This window comes from Hyla sarda, chromosome 12, assembly GCF_029499605.1.
Source record: "Hyla sarda isolate aHylSar1 chromosome 12, aHylSar1.hap1, whole genome shotgun sequence".
Taxonomy (NCBI): domain Eukaryota; kingdom Metazoa; phylum Chordata; class Amphibia; order Anura; family Hylidae; genus Hyla; species Hyla sarda.
The window spans coordinates 43584992-43603364 of NC_079200.1; the positions used below are offsets into that span (position 1 = coordinate 43584992).

General features: G+C 41.4%; 1 protein-coding gene across 10 annotated transcripts in view; it reads right to left on the reverse strand.

The window, feature by feature from the left end:
- The window catches only part of TANC2 (tetratricopeptide repeat, ankyrin repeat and coiled-coil containing 2), a 532732-nt gene that overhangs the window by 123964 nt on the left and 390395 nt on the right, over positions 1–18373 (reverse strand). For 2 of the 10 annotated variants that reach the window (XM_056548540.1, XM_056548539.1), the window contains exon 1: positions 6528–6715. The exons of 7 other annotated variants lie outside the window; for them this stretch is intronic. The gene's annotated coding sequence lies outside the window, so the exon portion shown is untranslated. One more of the 10 variants, XM_056548538.1, reaches the window with a different exon arrangement.

An 18373-nucleotide genomic window follows, 5' to 3' on the forward strand; every position in this document is an offset into this window, starting at 1 on the left:
GCAGTCATTCCGAATGTATATCAATCTCGGCACGCAGCTTTCAAGTGGGTAGATGTCTCTATTGTTTAAAGGCATAATCTACATTTTCCATGGATTTATTTTACCTATACACTAGCTGCACACTTAAGCTGCAGTTCTTGAAGCCTGAATGGTCCAGTTACAATGGCTTGTCATTTGTCTATGTTCCAAAACAATAGGTGGCTTCATTGCTACTAATGAAGTGTCTGCTGCACAGAGAGTACAGCAGACCCTCGGGGTGAGAGAAGCACGACAGTCCCCCCCCCCCCCCCCCCCCCGTGTGCATATCATAAATGATATGAGACATCCATGAAGATGTACAGAAATACACAAACCAAGTGCACATTTTACATGTGTAGCTAAACACTCATTGAAGACCCACAGATGGCAGGTGCATAGTCAATCACCAATACAGATAGGTGGGTGCCAATATGTACATTCTGCTACATCAAGACGAAGTAGGTAAAATAGCATAAAGCGAGCCAAAACCTCAACATTCCAGCGATGACAGAATCTGTATTCGTCTGAAACCTACTAAAATTATAGATGATAACAATGGAGGCTGCTAGGCACATACAAAGGAACTAGATTCCAACTGAGAACATCTAAAAATGCACACTGTGATGCTGGTGGCCAAATTGGATATTTAGGCAATACTTACGTGGATATTTAGGATATACTTACATGCGAATACTGTAGCAGCAATGTGGATGAGATTTTAAGAAACCTCCTGCACACTTTGGAAAAATCTGTATGGAATATGCGCAAAAACTGACTTACACAGCAAATCTTCAATCCGTAGCATGTCGATTTATGTCAGTGTTTTCCAAACAGTGTGCCTCCAGCTGTTGCAAAACTACAACTACCAGCATGCTGAGAGTTGTAGTTCTGCAACAGCTGGAGGCACCATGGTTGGTTTATGTTGTGGATTTGTTACAGATCCCCCCTCCAATTGATTTTAATATGGAATTCAAAATGCATATAACAAATCCCCAATTAAATTTATTGTTATGGATTTTGCTGCAGATTATTTTTTATTTTTACTTTCTGCATCAAATGTTGCATGATTTGGTGTAGATTTCCCACTGCAAATCTTCCTGTGGCAATACTGTGGAATTTACACAAAAATAATAATGATAATAATAAATATTTATTTATATAGTGCCAACAGATTACGCAGCACTTCACAGTTTTGGGGCACGAATAAAGACATGATCCTCAGTATTGGCCATTCCAGTCGAACTTAACCTTGGAAAGGCAAAAATCCTGGGTGTAAACAGTTTTTTAAGAAAACATTGGCCCAGATTCATCATTCTGACAGACAGAAATGAGTCGGGATAGCAACCAATCACAGCGCAGCCTTTATTTGACCAAAGCAAGTTGAAAAATGAAGGAAGAGCAGTAATTGGTGGTTTTCTGTCACAGATTATCAGACACATTTTGGATCAATCTGGACCATTGTCGGTATCAAGACTGACATTACAAGAAGAAACGGCTTCACGATCTGTATGTAACAGGTGCGCATTGTTGAGACCTATATGTAGCTATAACCAGGGGTCAAGTTCTCGTAAAAAAAACATGGGAACTCTTCCAAGATTTCCAATTAAGGGCTGTTCCTGCTAATGGAAACAGTGTTCCTGCTGTGGAAAAAGTGCATAAACACAGTTCCCAAGCGTTCCTGCAGGACTTGAGCTCTGGCTATAACTATAGGTAATTGTGGCCATAAGATGAAATGCAGAAGACGTAACGAACGAGTCATATTAAATGGGCACTGTCAGAATGTACATCTTGGCAGATAAATAGGTTTGAACACTTTTTCTGTTACTCATTGCTGAATTTTTTTTCCAAAAAATGGCCTAAGCATAATCCTGCTAAAGGAGGCCACTGCCACCAATAAGGGGGGGAATTGGTCTGTACAATATTTAGGTAAGTGGTACATATCACAGTCATATCCACATAAATATTGCCCATCACACCATCTTGTCAACTTCTCATAGTGTGTCTTGTTGCTATCTCTTGACCAGGTAAGTGATGGACAAGCACCTGTCCATCCACATGGAAAAAGCTAATATGATTCATCAGACCAGAAAGCCTACTTCCATTTCTTTATGGTTTAATTGTAATTCTCTTTTGCCCATTGTAAATGCTTTCAGCCATGGACAGGGGTCAGCATTGGCTGTCTGATCGGTTACACAGCTCCATACACACGTGTGATCTGACCCCTTTCATCATGGCCAGCAGGACCATTTTCAGCAGTTTGCTCTACAGTAGCTCTTCTGTGGGATCAGACAAGACAAGCTAGCCTTCATTTCTCACACAAACGAATGAGCCTTGGGCAACAATGACCTGTATCTAGTTGACTGGTTCGCTTTTCCATTTCTGACAACTAATAACCAATGCATGCTGGGAAAATCCCAAATTACTTGGGGTTTAGGAGATCCCCTTAACCAGTTGTCTAGCCATCAAGATCCTCGGACCCTTACACTTGACAATTATTCTTATATAAAACACATCTACTTTTAAATCTGAGACTGTTTACTTGCTGCCTAACATACCCCACTCTACAATGATTTTTATTCACTTGACTCGTCAGTGGTTTTAAGGTTATAGCTAATCAGGGTACATAATCATAATTCTGTGTGACAACATGGTCACTTAAATCTCCATCTCATTGATGTTCAGGATCCAGAGAACACAGATCTACATCAGATACATAATTAAAGGGGTTATCCACCATAAGGTGATTTTAGTAGTTACCTGGCAGACAGTAATGGACATGCTTAGGAAGGATCTGCGCTTGTCTTGGGGCTAAATGGCTATGTTGTGAGATTACCATAACACTGTGGCTAGATGCTTGTGAACTGGTATTTCCTGTTTGACTTTTCTTTTTTTGACTACAAATCCCACAATTCCATTTTCCTCCCTCCCACACATCAGCCACGCCACACATTGAAACATAAATGAGCTGCATCCATCAAAAGACCTGTGGTTTTCAATCAGGGTGCCTACAGCTGTTGCATTAGTTGCAGATAGATCTCTCTCCCACCAAGCGATCCCTCCACCCATTGAAGCAGACAGGCTCCCTGTTATCAGCTGACTAGTGAGTAAGGTCTCGGCCGCATTGCAACCTGGGAAAAATCTGAGACAACAGTCATTCTGTATGCTGTTAAAAATAAATATTGGGGTGAAAATCACATAAGAATTGTGAGAAAACTGTCACACACAGGTACAGACACTATATTATGAACTACACTAACTTTACAGCCCCTATAGCATAGTCGAATACAAAAATTCCTGGAATACCTCTTTAATATGATGGTCAATGACAGAGAACAGATGCAGTTTAGGAATACTGGAGAATGCAGCAGAAGGGAGGAGATGGAGAAGATTCCCCATTATATGAGGCCAAACAAGGATCAAGGTGAATGAACAGGAGATAAAGTACGGTATCTTTTTTTTATTTTTATTTAGTCTGGAAGTGATTCAGTCTAAAAAATCTGAAGAATCCCAAGTTAGTGGTTTCCTCCTAATAAACGGACATGTTAACGCTTCTGATCTGCACTAGATGGCTAGATAGATACATGTCACATGACCTTTAAGCCAGCGTTGAGCATCTTGTATCTCACCATGATCAATGAGCCGTCTTTACTAACATTCAGCTAGTGTTTATGGGTCAAGATCAATGTGACAGAGTCTTATGGGCATCGTAAAACCCTGAACCAGTTACTGGAAATAAAAACGGCTTCATATATGTTTAGAGCTACAACTCCAGAAGATTTTACTACACTAGAATACACCACCGGACACAAAGGAAAACAGGTACAAACTAGCGCTGCCCATAGCAATTAACTATTGGCCCAGACTGACATGTATAGCAGCACAGCCCAGCAAGAAAAAGTGAGAATACAGAAAGTATAAACAGCAAAACCCACCACTTAAATGCAGGTTCTAAGGACATGTGACAATTTAACAGCATTATATAATTATATACGCCTATAGGGTACAACATCCCTACATTGTCTACAAGCCATAATTCAGCAAAAAAAAAAAATGGATAGTAACAGAGCACAGGCCCTGAATATCTCAACGGTGAATTACTGCTGGAGGGGAGCATCACATCATCCATCACCATATAAAATGTAATTCCAGTCTCAAGACCATTAGTTATGGCGTGTTAAGGAGTGCGGTGCCAGGGACAGGGTACAGCTGTAAAGTGTGAGTGTGTGTATAAGAGATAGATACAAGGTAGAAAGATAGATAAATAGACATGATACAGAGATATAGATAGATATGAGCTAGATGTGATACAGATATATGAATGAGATATATAGGAGCGAGCTAGATAGACACGATACAGATAGATATATGAGTGAGATAGATATGAGATAGATACCATACAGATATATAGATAGATATGATATCAGATACATAGATATTATACAGATAGATAGGATACAGATACCTAGATAGACACGATACAGATAGATATAATATGTGAGTGAGATAGATATGAGATAGATACCATACAGATATATAGATAGATATGATAACAGATACATAGATATTATACAGATAGATAGATAGGATACAGATACCTAGTAAGAAATGATACAGATAGATATATATCTGTATACATCTATATACAGATAGATGGATAGATAAATCTACAGATAGACAGACAAATAGCTATGACATAGGTAGTCCGTCAAAAACAGATATATAAAAATATGAATACAATAATTGGTTAAAGGGTACTTATTAAAAAAAAAGTTTTTATATGTTGTTAAGAAATCTATTTCTATTAGGTTTCTAAATACATGTTTTTAAAAAACATTTTATTTTTATGTTTATTTTAACTTGGGAAACCCCACCACTAGGGGTCTCCCTACATGTCCCGGCCGCTAGATTTCGGACTCATGCTGCTGGCCTGGCATGAGTCTGAAATCTAACTGCAGCCGGGACACGTGACCAAGCACAGCGCTGCTCCCTGCCAATCAGACCGTCGGGAAGGAGCGCTGTGCCCGCATCAGCTGTGGACATGGCCGGCTGGAGACAGGTGACAGAGGAAGAAGTTCTCACCTTGTCCCTGCCGGCCTGCAGCTCCTCCGTTTCTTCCCCCCGCTGCTCCAGACTCCGTGTACCACCGTGGAACTGAGGGCAGAAGCGGTCCCCCCCAGCAGGCTTCAGTGACGTAGCGCCTGCTGGGGCACACCCACATCCTCCTGCCGGCGAAGAAAAGGTACAAAACAGACCTTTTTTTTAAGCTCTTAATTTTTTTTTAAAGGGTGCAGGGGGGGTTGTGAGTTGTAGTTAGGGAACATAACATGAGTTAGTTTAGGAAAGTTTATTTAGTGACAGGTACCATTTAAAAATGTTAGGATGACACAACCTAGAGGCACCTTGCATTGACAAATACCTCTGAAAATAAGGATGTGCTGCAAAAAGGCCGCCCCTGGCATGAAAGAAAATGACTGCACTAATGATATTAGTAAAAGCAATAAGTAAAATTAAATGTAATGCAGTGAGGGGCATTACGATACAGTGACAGCCATTTTGCTCATAAACATGATAAACACACCATATGCCTTCATTGTCCTGTCAGCTGCAGAACCTTTTACATAGTAAATGCACATCAGAAACCCCTTTTGCAACTGGACAGAGGTCAAAGGTCAATAAAATGGCTGCCTCCAGAAGTGCTGTAAGTACTGTAAATTAACACTGCAGTGTTGCCTATAGCAAAGGGGTCAGGATAACTGCTAGAGCTGCAATGGAAGAAAATATAAATAACACTATGCAATACGTACAACAAAAGGATAACCCATAAGCAAAGCATTCTCCCCCTCGATCACCATGGCCCAGGAAATCCCTTCAATTCTTATAAGAAAATGGCTGCAAGGCCTTCTAAACCTACAGGAGTAGATGGATGTTGTTCTAGAAAATCTCTCTGTAAAAACCGGGGTAGACGTGCAGCAATAATGCAGGCTATTTTTCAGTCAAGCTGCAGTATGACAAGACGGAGAGGATTCCCAGTTCGCTTTACCTGGTGACACTGAATACAAGAGGAAAATCCTAGGTAAACCAGCCAAGGCCCTAGCAGGTAGATGACACTAACATTACGGTTAAGGTTACCAATACCTTACTTCTACAGGTCTAGAGGTGCTTGGTTACACACAACAGCCTGCGTGCCGCACCCCAGTGCATTGTGGTCCTCCTGAGCATGAAGCTCTCGGTTTTCTGATGGCCTCCATTATCACTAAGACTAATGCTTACATTCTGTCCACTCCATCTTAATCATACGGCCACAAAAGAGAATAAATCAATGAGATTCTAGGTAGGAAAGATTGGGATCGCAGCTTGAGAATAAGCCCTTTCTTATCAGTGAAGAAGCATAAAACCACCACTTGGATGTAACTCATGCATGAAATGTAAAGACATCCATCATCTCGGCAGACCCCCTTCACATGTAGCTTCACCCACTGCCCCTCCACTGTCCTAGGAAAATTACTTACATGGACCAAGGCTACAGCAATCTTTGAGGATCCCCAGCTCCAGAATAGCATGACTTGCTCTATCCTTCAAGCAGCACGTTGGAAGCTATGGTGCAGATTGCAATAAACTGTCCTTTCTGCATATATGTGTATACAAATACATTATATAGGTTTATTATGTCACAGGTCCAGCTGTGTCCTGGCTAGCGTTACTGACCTCCCAAGAGTCAATACTGTCTTCAGCAGAGCAGGCAATCTATAGACACAGCCCTCCCTCTCTTTATCTGTTCTCTTCTCCTCCGTGATATCACAGCTAGCACTTCTTCTTCCAGCGAGGCTGCGGAGGACATCAAAATTTGTATTACTGTCCCCCACTAGTCCTCCTTTTACTCCCCTCCTCCTAGGGCAGCACACAGGAGGGGAGTGGGATGTGGGATGGTGCAGAACAGCACGGAGAGAGAGATGAAAAAGGCGGCGTAGGGATGCAGTTCGGTCCTAAGCTAATGAATGGTGCAGTGCTCCTGTTGTCATGGAAACGCAAAGAGGAAAAAATCATCGCCATATAAGGAGCGGTGACATGGATTCTGGGAACAAATTGGAATATACAAAATGAAAAGGAAAATAGAAAAAAAGAAAAAAAGAAAAAGTCGATGATGTACGCTCGGCGAATGTCGGACAGAAATGTTAAATTACTGACGGCACAGCGATGCAGCTAAGGGATTGCACCTCAAGGTAGAGAGCACACATCCTGGCATGGCTGTGCGTGCTAGCAAGGCCCTGCTGCGATCAGAAGGGAGCGATAGCACGAAAGGAGGAGGGTGGGGGGGTTGTTTCTGCGACAGGTGGCCCACTGACAGGAAGAAGCAGCCTGTCCATGCCACCGGCACAGCCAAGCTGAAGGAATTTTAACCTCTTCCAAACCAAGAGTAGAATAAAGCGGCAACTTCTTTGGATCAGATTTTTCCTTCGAAAGGGGATTAAATAAAATTACAGCTCTACACATTGCATTTCCTTGTCACTTGTCACTATACATATACCACAAGGCACTCTCTGGCAAGCAATGTATCTGATTAAGCGTACAGATCCATATAATCAGGTTTCCAGGAAGGAAGACAAATGCTCCATTATGCTAAGATAGACCCTGCAAGGTTTAGTACCGAGGGCCCTAATAAAATCTAACCCAAGTGATGTCATCCAAAGACTCTCCATGACTGAAATGAGATTCTACATGAAGGCAGCACCGAGACTAGCTGCTATATGGACTGAGATTTCTGAATATACAGAATTTATTAGACTTTAAAAACAGCCAAAAAACTATTGGGATTGTGAAAATCACACTGTATGCAATGGTACAATGTCACAAAGCTGTCCTAAAGGCAGGGTGCCCGATTCCTAAAAGAAGAACTTTGTCTCAGGCAGCACTCTTCCTTTACTGCAGGAGGCTGCAATTTTGGCTGCAATTTTGGCAGAAAAACAAACCATTCCTGTCTCTAATATAGAGAAAAGGAAGGGAAGTGGTTATTGCTTGCACCGATATGGCAACAACCAATTCTGCATCTGAAAATCTGTACTATTCATCTGAATGGGGAATTTTCAGATATGTAGAAGAGTCATAGACATTTCTGTAGCAAATCTGTTGCACGTGAGATAACCCTAGAACAAACCGAAGCTGAAGTATAAACATCATAGCAATAAGTTATTGGTCCTTATGTAAAGCACAGATCGTGCCAAAGACTTTCAAAAAGAGCGACTGTGAAATCACCTATTTATCAGCGCCATGGAAAGGGAACTCTACTGTAGAAAAGCACAGAAGGTTATATATCCGGAAGATAATTCCATTATGTTCATCCACACTAAATGATGATCATGCATCCATGAGAATAATGTGCATGCACGCACATTATTCTGCTTCATGTATTAAGTTTGATAACTACTAGCTACCATAATGCATTGAAAACTTCCTAAAACTGCAGTGGATGTAGGGTACACTTGAATTCAGGCTGGTTTCACACCGGAGCGGTCCAAAATTGGAATGCTGTTTGCAACAAATCTGTTTTTACACAGGCTAAAGTGGGGCAAGGCAAAGAGCTACGGATTATCTGCCATGGTTTTGGTAATTATTCTGGATCATCAAGTGAAGAAGAAACACATACAATAATGACATAATACTCCTTAACTGATGTCAAATATCACAAGCCATTGTGAAAATTAACATAGAAATTAATGTACAATTTTTGTTAAAAAAATAAGGGGTTGTCCAGTCAAAGAAACAACTTACTGTCTATCAGGTTAACCAATGTCAAAAAGCAACTTATTAACATAATGTTGTACTGCACAGATTTCTTCATATCAGCTGAGCGGTCTGGCTTGTAGGTGAGACATCACCTCACACATCCTTGCTCCCCCCCCCCCTCCCTCTTGTCTACTCAGGATAAGACCAGTAATGTGAAGGTGGAGCTCATATTACTGATGATTAGATTTTAAGGCACCAAAAAGACTTTCTCAGATAAGACTGCAAAGAGCCTGTTCTGACTTAAACTACTCTGAATGTGAAAGGTGTCTTGCTGTCTTAAAATCTGATGAGCAGTAATATAGGTTACCCTCTTCCCATAAATGGTCTTATTGCTGGTAGATGTGTAACAGCTAGAGGCAAACTGATCTGGAAATACTGTTTTAAGGGAATTTGAAGCTGACAAAAGGGCAGAGGAGGAAAAAGAGAGGAGGTGTTCGCCATTGGGAGCTCCGTGGGGAGGCACCCCCTGACTAAGCTCCCAATAGCAAATTGTGTGTTGGGATAGGAATGTATGGATCTGGCTCCATACAGATATAAGAGTTTTTTTCTGTTCTTTGTATTCAAATATTAATGCATGTCATTTTGTCGTCATGTACAGCAATGTAGCAGTATAGGTTTATCGGCCATCGTGTGCTATTCTAGATAACATTCTCTGCACCATTGCCTATTTGTTCTTTGCCCCATTGTGCCCTGGGTTCCAGTGTTTGTGTGCCCGTATCCGTATATACTGTCCAGTATGTGTTCTGGTGACTATAAATCTTTTATGTGATTTTATATTGCATATACGTTAATAAAGATTTATTTTGCTTTTTACATCGTATGTTTATGTGTACAGCTGTAAGTATTTTATGGTGTAGGATATTAAGTAATGTACACGTTCACTTACCATTGATGCGACAGTGTTTTTGGTTGGTGACAGCCTAGGTGATCCCTAACAATTTAGTAAATCATAGCCATTTACCAAAAACGACTACTTACCCTAAAAAAACAACAATAACTCTTGCCTACTATGTTTCTCCCTTCCCTGCAATCTGTTGTCCACTGTCTGCTGTTAGGGAAAATCTGTCTCTAGTAACAGCCTCAGCAACATGGATTACAGAAAGTGGGGGCGGGGCTTAGGTACATGCTCTGTGGTGGAGAGATGTGTACCTCCATATGTGAATGTTCAGAGGATCTACACTGTCCCCATGCAAGGTAAATCAGGGCTCTGCTGGCAACTCTGCAGCAGTAGTGCTTAGTGTAACCCTTTTCTTGTTTTATAACAACAAAGCACCTTAGCATAATCAGTGCATGATAGCAGTGTACTGTGTACATAATCAGACCAGCACAGCACCAGCCTATTTAGTGCTTAGGGTAATCCTTTACTTGCTAATTGTTTCTTTTATTTATGCTTACACATCACCTTTAAAAAGCCCAGTGCAGCATTAGCCCCTTCCCCTTCACATGCCATATGTAATACAAAACTGAACTATGTAAATCATCAGCCCAGCACAGCGTAAGACTGTTCAGTGCACTTTTACTATCACTTTGTCAAGGCATAGCAGAGAGGAGAATGTGATGTGTTATTCAGGACTGGGATAGGTTAGAGAAGTAAAGGAGAAAGTAACTGTGTGTGTACTACTAGCAAACAGCTCAGCTCTGTTTTTGCCTTCTAAAATGGAGAGAACACAAAATAGCCGTGCACCATAGTGAGCATTCTGAGGGGCTTATTAACAGCAGGGGTGGCACTAAAATCATCTTGTCACCACTCTGAAGGGTAACACTAACAAAACCATGTAGGTTTTCAACACTTTTTTTTAAATGATAGGTACGTGTTATGATAGGAATGCCATGTAAGGCACTTTATCTTAATAAACATTGTAAATATAAAATCAATGATATATTAAACATGCTGTGTATTGTATGAGCTGCCAACACTGGACCAAAACATGTCACATTTTTCTTTGTACCACCATATCGATTACCTAACAATTGTACAAAAACACTGAAAGGAAATTAAATGAAAGCAAAACACAACTGATACGCAACAAATGGAGTGCAATGATTTATGCAGAACCTAACGTAACGAAGAGCGCTCTTGCGCCAGTAGTTTATGAAAAGGGTGTGGGTGAGGGGTGACACAAGACAAGTAATCAGACAAGTAACAGCAATAGAGGTAAAGCTATTTAATACCGCGGTGCACATCATTCACCGTGCGCTGCCACACTGTTCATTCCTCTGAGGTCACAATCCTTCCATGTCTCATTCTGCTGTAACAGTGCACTAAATTATTCAAGAGTGAGGGAGGCTTTCACCCACCACGGTAAACCAGTAAATGAGCGTTAATAAAGCAGAGGTCCTCTATATGTCGTGCGGTGACCCCTGTGTATTTAGTGAAGTCATTCACACATTGATGCAGTAAGACTGCAGCACGAGCTTCATTTAATGGATTGTGTACAGTGTAAATGGTTCCCAGGTAACATACAAGCAGATCTTGTCAAATTCTGTTTACACCCTGCAGTTTATTTTTTATTTTTTTTATTTTTTTACAATTTAGCATATTTTGCATTTTTTTTCTTTGCTTTTTTCTGAAACAAGGCAGATTATTTCTTTAACTACATTTCAGGTCTGAACAGCTAATACACAAACTGACCCTGAGATTTCTGCTAAGGATGTGTAGTTTGTATGAGAATAAGCCCTTGCGTTATCAATGGGGCTCATGCTGGGGTTTTCCCAAGTAGAATCTGCAACAAATAAGGTGAATGTGACATAAATTAAATGGCACTCAGAACATTTCTGAAGCATGTAATAGGGATTGCGGAATCCACATTCACTAACATTGGAGGAGGACTGTCTTCAGATCTTACACATCTCCAGTTCCTTTATTCCTCCAGGTGCATTTACATACACATACTGTATGTGGCTGATCATAAACATTTTTATTCCTTCAATTAATGCTAAGCCTGCACAGTATCACCTGGATTCTACATGTCATCTCTGGCAGCATACTGGATCCTTCTTTCTCATGACATGAGACTGTTGGTAATTAGGGCTGGGCGGTATGACCAAATGTGTGTATCACGGTATTTTTTAAACTTTTGGTGGTTCCGCGGTATATAACGGTATTTCCTAGCCCCCCCATATTAATTATCAGCCCACATCCCCATCGGGGTAAATATTCACGTCACCCGCAAGCGCTGCCCTCCTTGTCCTGATTGTTGCACTCTATACTGTGCGGTATCCCTATGCCTGGGCTGCAAAAGGTAAACAAAATAAACTTTAACGCACCTACGTCGGCCTTACACTGGGGATGGGAACGTCTGAGAGCTGTCAGCCTATCACCGGCCGCAGCGATGTTCCGCCTCGGCTGGTCATAGGCTGAGCCCACTATCATGTAAGAAGCAGTCATGTAAGAGGCGGAACATCGCTGCGGCCAGTGATAGGCTGACGGCTGTTTGACGTTCCCGTCCCCAGGAAACAAGTGAGGCCGGTACCGGACCAACGGGAGGTGAGTTTAAAGGGGTACTCCAGGCAATAACTTTTTTTTATATATCAACTGGCTCCGGAAAGTTAAACAGATTTGTAAATAACTTCTATTAAAAAATCTTAATCCTTCCAATAGTTATTAGCTTCTGAAGTGGAGTTGCTGTTTTCTGTCTAACTGCTTTCTGATGACTCACGACCCGGGAGCTGTCCAGCTCCTATGGGGATATTCTCCCATCATGCAAAGCTCCCGTGACGTGACATCATCATTGAGCAGTTAGAAAGAAAACTTCAGAAGCTAATAACTATTGGAAGGATTAAGATTTTTTTAATAGAAGTAATTTACAAATCTGTTTAACTTTCCGGAGCCAGTTGATATATAAAAAAAAGTTTTTGCCTGGAACACCCCTTTAAGTTTATTTTATTTATTTTTTGCAGCCTGGGCATAGGGATACCGCACAGTATAGAGCAGTGGTCTCCAACCGTTGGCTGTCCGGGCATGCTGGGAGTTGTATTATTGCAACATCTGGAGGTTCGCAGGTTGGAGACCACTGGTATAGAGTGTCAGCGCTGGCGGCCACAACAAACAGGACGAAGAGGGCAGCGCATGCGGGTGACATGTGAGCAGTACCCTGATGGGGACAGTGCTGGGCTAATAATTAATTGCGGGGCAGAACAGCGCTCGCAGGTCACATATGATTAGTTCCCCGATGTGGGGACAGCGCAGCGCTGGGCTGATTCATTCATTCCCGAGGGGGAGGGGCCAAACCGGTATTGCGGTATGGGTTAAAATTCATATGGTGCAGCACAAATTTCAGTATTCGGTATGAACCGGTATACCGCCCGGCCCTATTGATAATCCCCCATACACATTAGTCCATCAGCCATTCTCACCAAAATCAGCGGGTTCTGAATCACTTTCATCTAGCTATTTTTACTTTTAGTGCCTAGCATTACAAATATCCATATGTCCTATATCTTAATGATTGATGTATTTGCCAGTAAGGTACGCCAAGGTAAGAGCCCATTCACATCTTGTTTTGTCAACATTACTTTTGCTCACCAGCAACCTGTCAAAAAGATATGGTGACTCTAAGCAGTCCATTCCTATTTCTTTTACTATTATATATTACAGCCTTAGAGATACCAATGGTCCCAAATGGTCTCTCCAGCTGTTGGGTAACTACAACTACCAGCACATCAGAATAGCCATAGACAGTCCGGGCATTAGGAGAGCTGTACTTGCAACCAATGCCGCTGGAAGTAAACAAATGGTCAATAATGGGTAGTAGATGTTGTCAGGTATGTCCCCAGTTTTATTTATGACAATCAATTATTGAAAGGCTGGATGAATGAGACCAAAACACGTGATGGAGCTCTGTCTGTGACCGCTGGAATTTATTTTCCCATAGGAACTCTGGCTTAATTAAGAAATCCAAGGCACGAAGAAGCTAAAGTCACTGTATACATCCCGGTAATTACATCAAAAGAAATTTACAACCGGCTCCTTTCTAATTACCCGGCAGTTAGTGTAATTAGTGGCACCTAACGGAACGGGAGTCCCTTGTAATCAATGATAAAACCTCAACGAAAACAATGGAGAATCCACCAGGGATGAGCTGTTGATGGAAGGAGCAGACAAGGATACCTGAGGAAGAAAACCAGACTAGGGAGCCCAACGAACAAGAAAGGGATATTCATTTCAACATATTGAGATGTATAGACCAACAAAGCTTTTGCCATTTCAAATTACATGAAAAGTCATAAGGAAAGGGTTCCATGGAGCAGATACCACATGCAGTTAAAAACATTCCCACAAACAGCCAATGGACGCATGAATCTGCTATTGGCCACTACATGTGGGTTTGGTGTTAAATGCATGTGGTAGCTGCAACATGATTCCCTTCCCTTATGGTAAGGCTCTTTTCTATTTTTACTTAACAAAAGCTCAGACCACTGCCCACTGCTTAAAAAAAGTCATAATGGGCAACAACCCTTTATCAAAAGGAAAGGGTTCTACAGTGCAGCTGTAGTAGTTTCACAGAAGGACCCTTTTTTATGGTATCTAGTTCTTGCCCATTATGCAAACCAGGCCTACAATGCCTGAACAGTTTTGTCAATAAATCATATTACTCCCAAAATTACGTGCCTACAGGCAACCGCATGTAGACATGAATTTATATGCATGTGGTAGCTGCAGCAGTAGACTCTGTATTACGACCACCCAAGCAGTGACCAGCGAACAAAATATTGCTAAGGCATAATGAGTAAGAACCATTAACCATAAGTTAGGTCCTATGGTGCAGCTACAACACCCACACTGGTCACCAATTTATTCCAGTAATATGGATGTTCTACTGGCAAATGTGCATTCATTGCCCACTGCATGTTGGTATGATTTTGCCATTATGCAGTAGCTGCACCCCTAGACCCTACCTGTACACAACTTTTCCAGAAAGGCAAGACAAATACTTGTACCAGCGGTGTACAGTCACATCCTAATGAACAGAAATTATTGGTATATCACACTGGGCCTTGTGCAAGAAAGAACTGTCACATGACAGCTGAACCATTCCTAATAATCACAGCCAGAAACAGGAGCTGTGAGTCTGCCGGATCCTCCATGGGCTAACCTAGTTCTCTTTTATTATTTTATTTAGGCCTCAACCATTAGAATATCCCTAGTATGATTTGACAATACTTGCATCTACATTATATACTTCAGTAAGATTCCAATGGAAGGTGACATAATAAAGGATGAGAGTTGTAGTTCAACACCTGTAATGAAACCCCTGATGTAAGGCAAGGCAACCTTTAAAAGAACTGAGCCTTCTTATTTTTCTCTCTCTGTTTGTTGAGGATATGTTTGTTTGTCTGTCCTTCATATAAAAAATGCTAAGGAAGACCAGGGTGGGACTTAAATACTTGATGATTTTTATTTGTATGTATATATAACTGGGTAACATACTCTTTTTTTTTTTTTGGATTGCAAATTTGTTTGGATTTAATTTCAGGTTAATGACTTTTACCTTTTGGTCAAGGATGATTCCATAATAAGTTATGAATCGCTAGGATCAGGTTTTATGGCCTTCTCTGTATGTTGAATGGTGTATTTACTGTGACTCTGCATTCATCAATGTCGCGGGGACCCAACCTCTTGCATCTAAAACGCTCTCCTCCCTCCACCCACTCCTGTACTATTTTTGCTGCTCTTCCTCTCCATTCTCCACTACAGCCAGGGATGATAAATTGGAGATAAAAAAGATATATAATTAACCACATAGGTGTATCGGGATCCCGGAGCGTACAGTATGGGTCACTTAAGAGTTAAGCTTGCTCTAGTAAAGCATTATTAGTACAGGCTGGATGTATCACATGTAACAGCCCATTACAACATCTATGCCTATGTGTCTCACTCCTATGTTTGCAGGTCTTCTGTTTTCTTGGTAACGGATTATGATTATGGAGACAGACATATCTTCTTTTTTTTGTTATTTATAACTATTCTGACCACATCCATATACATTTGTACAAGCACATTAGTTGACAGCTGTTCCTTCCTCCCCTGACCCTTTCACATACACTTGCATGATCGATTTAGCTGAGCATGCTCTCAACAAGGAAAAGAGAATAAGCAAGGTATGGAAATGTTGAAATAAAAAAAAATTGATCCTTCTTTATCATGACGTATCATTGGTGAACTCCAGAGATACCTCTACAGCTATGTGACCTTCACCATTCCCTAAAGGTTTTGGTGTGTTTGGCCAGCCACTCATATAACAAAGTGTTCATATCTGCATTGGAGGCTCCATCAGGAACGTATGTTGCAGATTCTGATAAAAAAAAATGCCTGAAGCATTATGTTGTATGCTAATGACTGAAACATGACGGCCACCATTATAGTCAATGGGGTCCTGTGGGTACCATTGATGTCCATCATGTAATAAATCTGGCAGTGCCATCCTTTTCGTTGTACTGTACTTATAAAAGAACAGACAACTGAAGCAAGATTCCTCCAAAGGGTGAAAGGGTTGAAGAGGCACTGAGAGAATTTTCACACCAGAGTGAACAGACAAACTTTTTTTATCCCAGAATGCAACGAGTTTCGCGACTAACAGCCGCTTCATCAGGCATGAAGCCTAAGAAGGCAGTTGTTAGCCGTGAAACACAGCATTCAGGAGACCAACAGTTTTATTACCAAGAATGCAATGCATTTTGTGGCTAATGGCTGCTTCCTCAGGCCATGAGCCACGAAACACACTTCATTCTGGGTAATAAGCCCGTTTGTCTCCTGACCTTGGTGTCAAGTTCTCTCAGCACGCCTTCAACCCTGTCACCCTTTGGAGGAAACTTGATTTAGTCATTTGGTCACCAGATTAGTGAGACTTCAGTTGTTTTTATGTGATTCCCAATGTTGTGCTTGGTTGGCACAACCACCGGTGGTAAGTGCTTGCTTACATTGAGTGGTTGCTTGATCGTAAAATATAGAGATAGCTGGAGAGTCAATCCTGACAGATCCAATAGCTTGGTTCTGGTAAATGTATAGCATGAACAGTGCTGAAGACTGTGCTGTTGTTGCCTGACCAAAACCTCTATGGACCATATTAACACAAGTATAAAGAAGATCTAATTGATTTCTGCTCGTTGAAAAACAGTGGAAGGCAAAAGGTTCATCTGTTTTTTCTCTGACCACAAAGTACAAGTAACAGAACTCTATAGACACTCACAGGACAACACGCTACAAATTACTAATTCGCTTATGATCACAAAGGGTAAAACTCACACTCCACATTTCCATGTTACATTTAAGAGGTACTCCATGGAAATATATATGGGTGTGTGTGTATATATATATATATATATATATATATATATATATATATATATTTATTTATATTTATTTAAAGCCACACCACTTCCTGGATAAGTTCCCAGTAAACCATCCTGCCTGATATGCATGGCTCCAGTGCCCTTTGTTGTCTTCTCTGGATGCTTTATATTCTTTGCCATCCTCCTATATCTTTGCTTAGATCTCCCAGAAATCATTGCAGCTCTGCCAGCCCCCACCCTCCTGCTCTGAGCAGCAGAGAGAGATTCTGTGTCTGATTGGCTGAGGCTTCACACATCTCCCCCGTTCTCAGCACTAAAGAGAGCATGACTCATCAGTACAGGGCAGAAACCACATGGTCTGTGTCTAACTGGAGGGTGGAGGCTGCTTTCAGAGTGGGGATTTGGACAGAGAAAGAGTGGATAGCTGGATAATGTCATTCCCTCACTTCATACATGTAAGTGACAACCAAAGAGGGGAAACTACTCTATATAGCTAATGAATGACTACTCTATATAGCTAATGAATGATATTTAGACAATTAAATAGGTTGACGGGAGGGAAAGGATGGGCTATCTGTTTAGTTCCCTGGAGTACCCCCCCTTTAAGGGTAGGATCACACAAGCCACATTTTGCTGCTGTGTATTTTCCTACTCACTGAAGTCAAAGGATAGAAAATCAGCTGTGTACTTTGCTACCAATTGACCTCAGTTGTAGAAAAATACATAGCAGCAAAATATGGTACCTGTGACCAATTTATATCAACGTGAAATTCTACCTCAATGTGTGGCTGGAAAGGGCCTGATGACGTTCTACATGGCCTGTCATGCTGAAAATTGAGAAAAATGATGATACTAGAGTACATCTCAGCCAGACTTTCCCATCAGCAAGGATGTCAAGACACACAAATCTTAACATGATGGCTCTTTATTCCCAATCTCCCATACCAGAATAAAACCACAAGCAAACAACTAAAACATCCCGGCCCAGTTCACGCTGCCCTTTTTATATGTCTCATAACTGATTGGCATGTCTCCGACTTGCAGCCTGGAGGGCTTAAAACAAGAAGAGATGGTTTTGTGCCGAGCAGACACAGAAGCAATCATCTCCCTTATTTCTGATCATCAGAGACCTGTCTGGGTTGTGTATGATCCCTGCTATGGAAGCACAGAAAGGGTTGCTGAGTGCTTGTGCTGCATCTGTAAAGTCTGGGACTATCAGAAGCAGGAACATCTCTCCCCCCAATGCACGTCACTGGGACCCGCAGCTAGCCGCGGAGCTAGG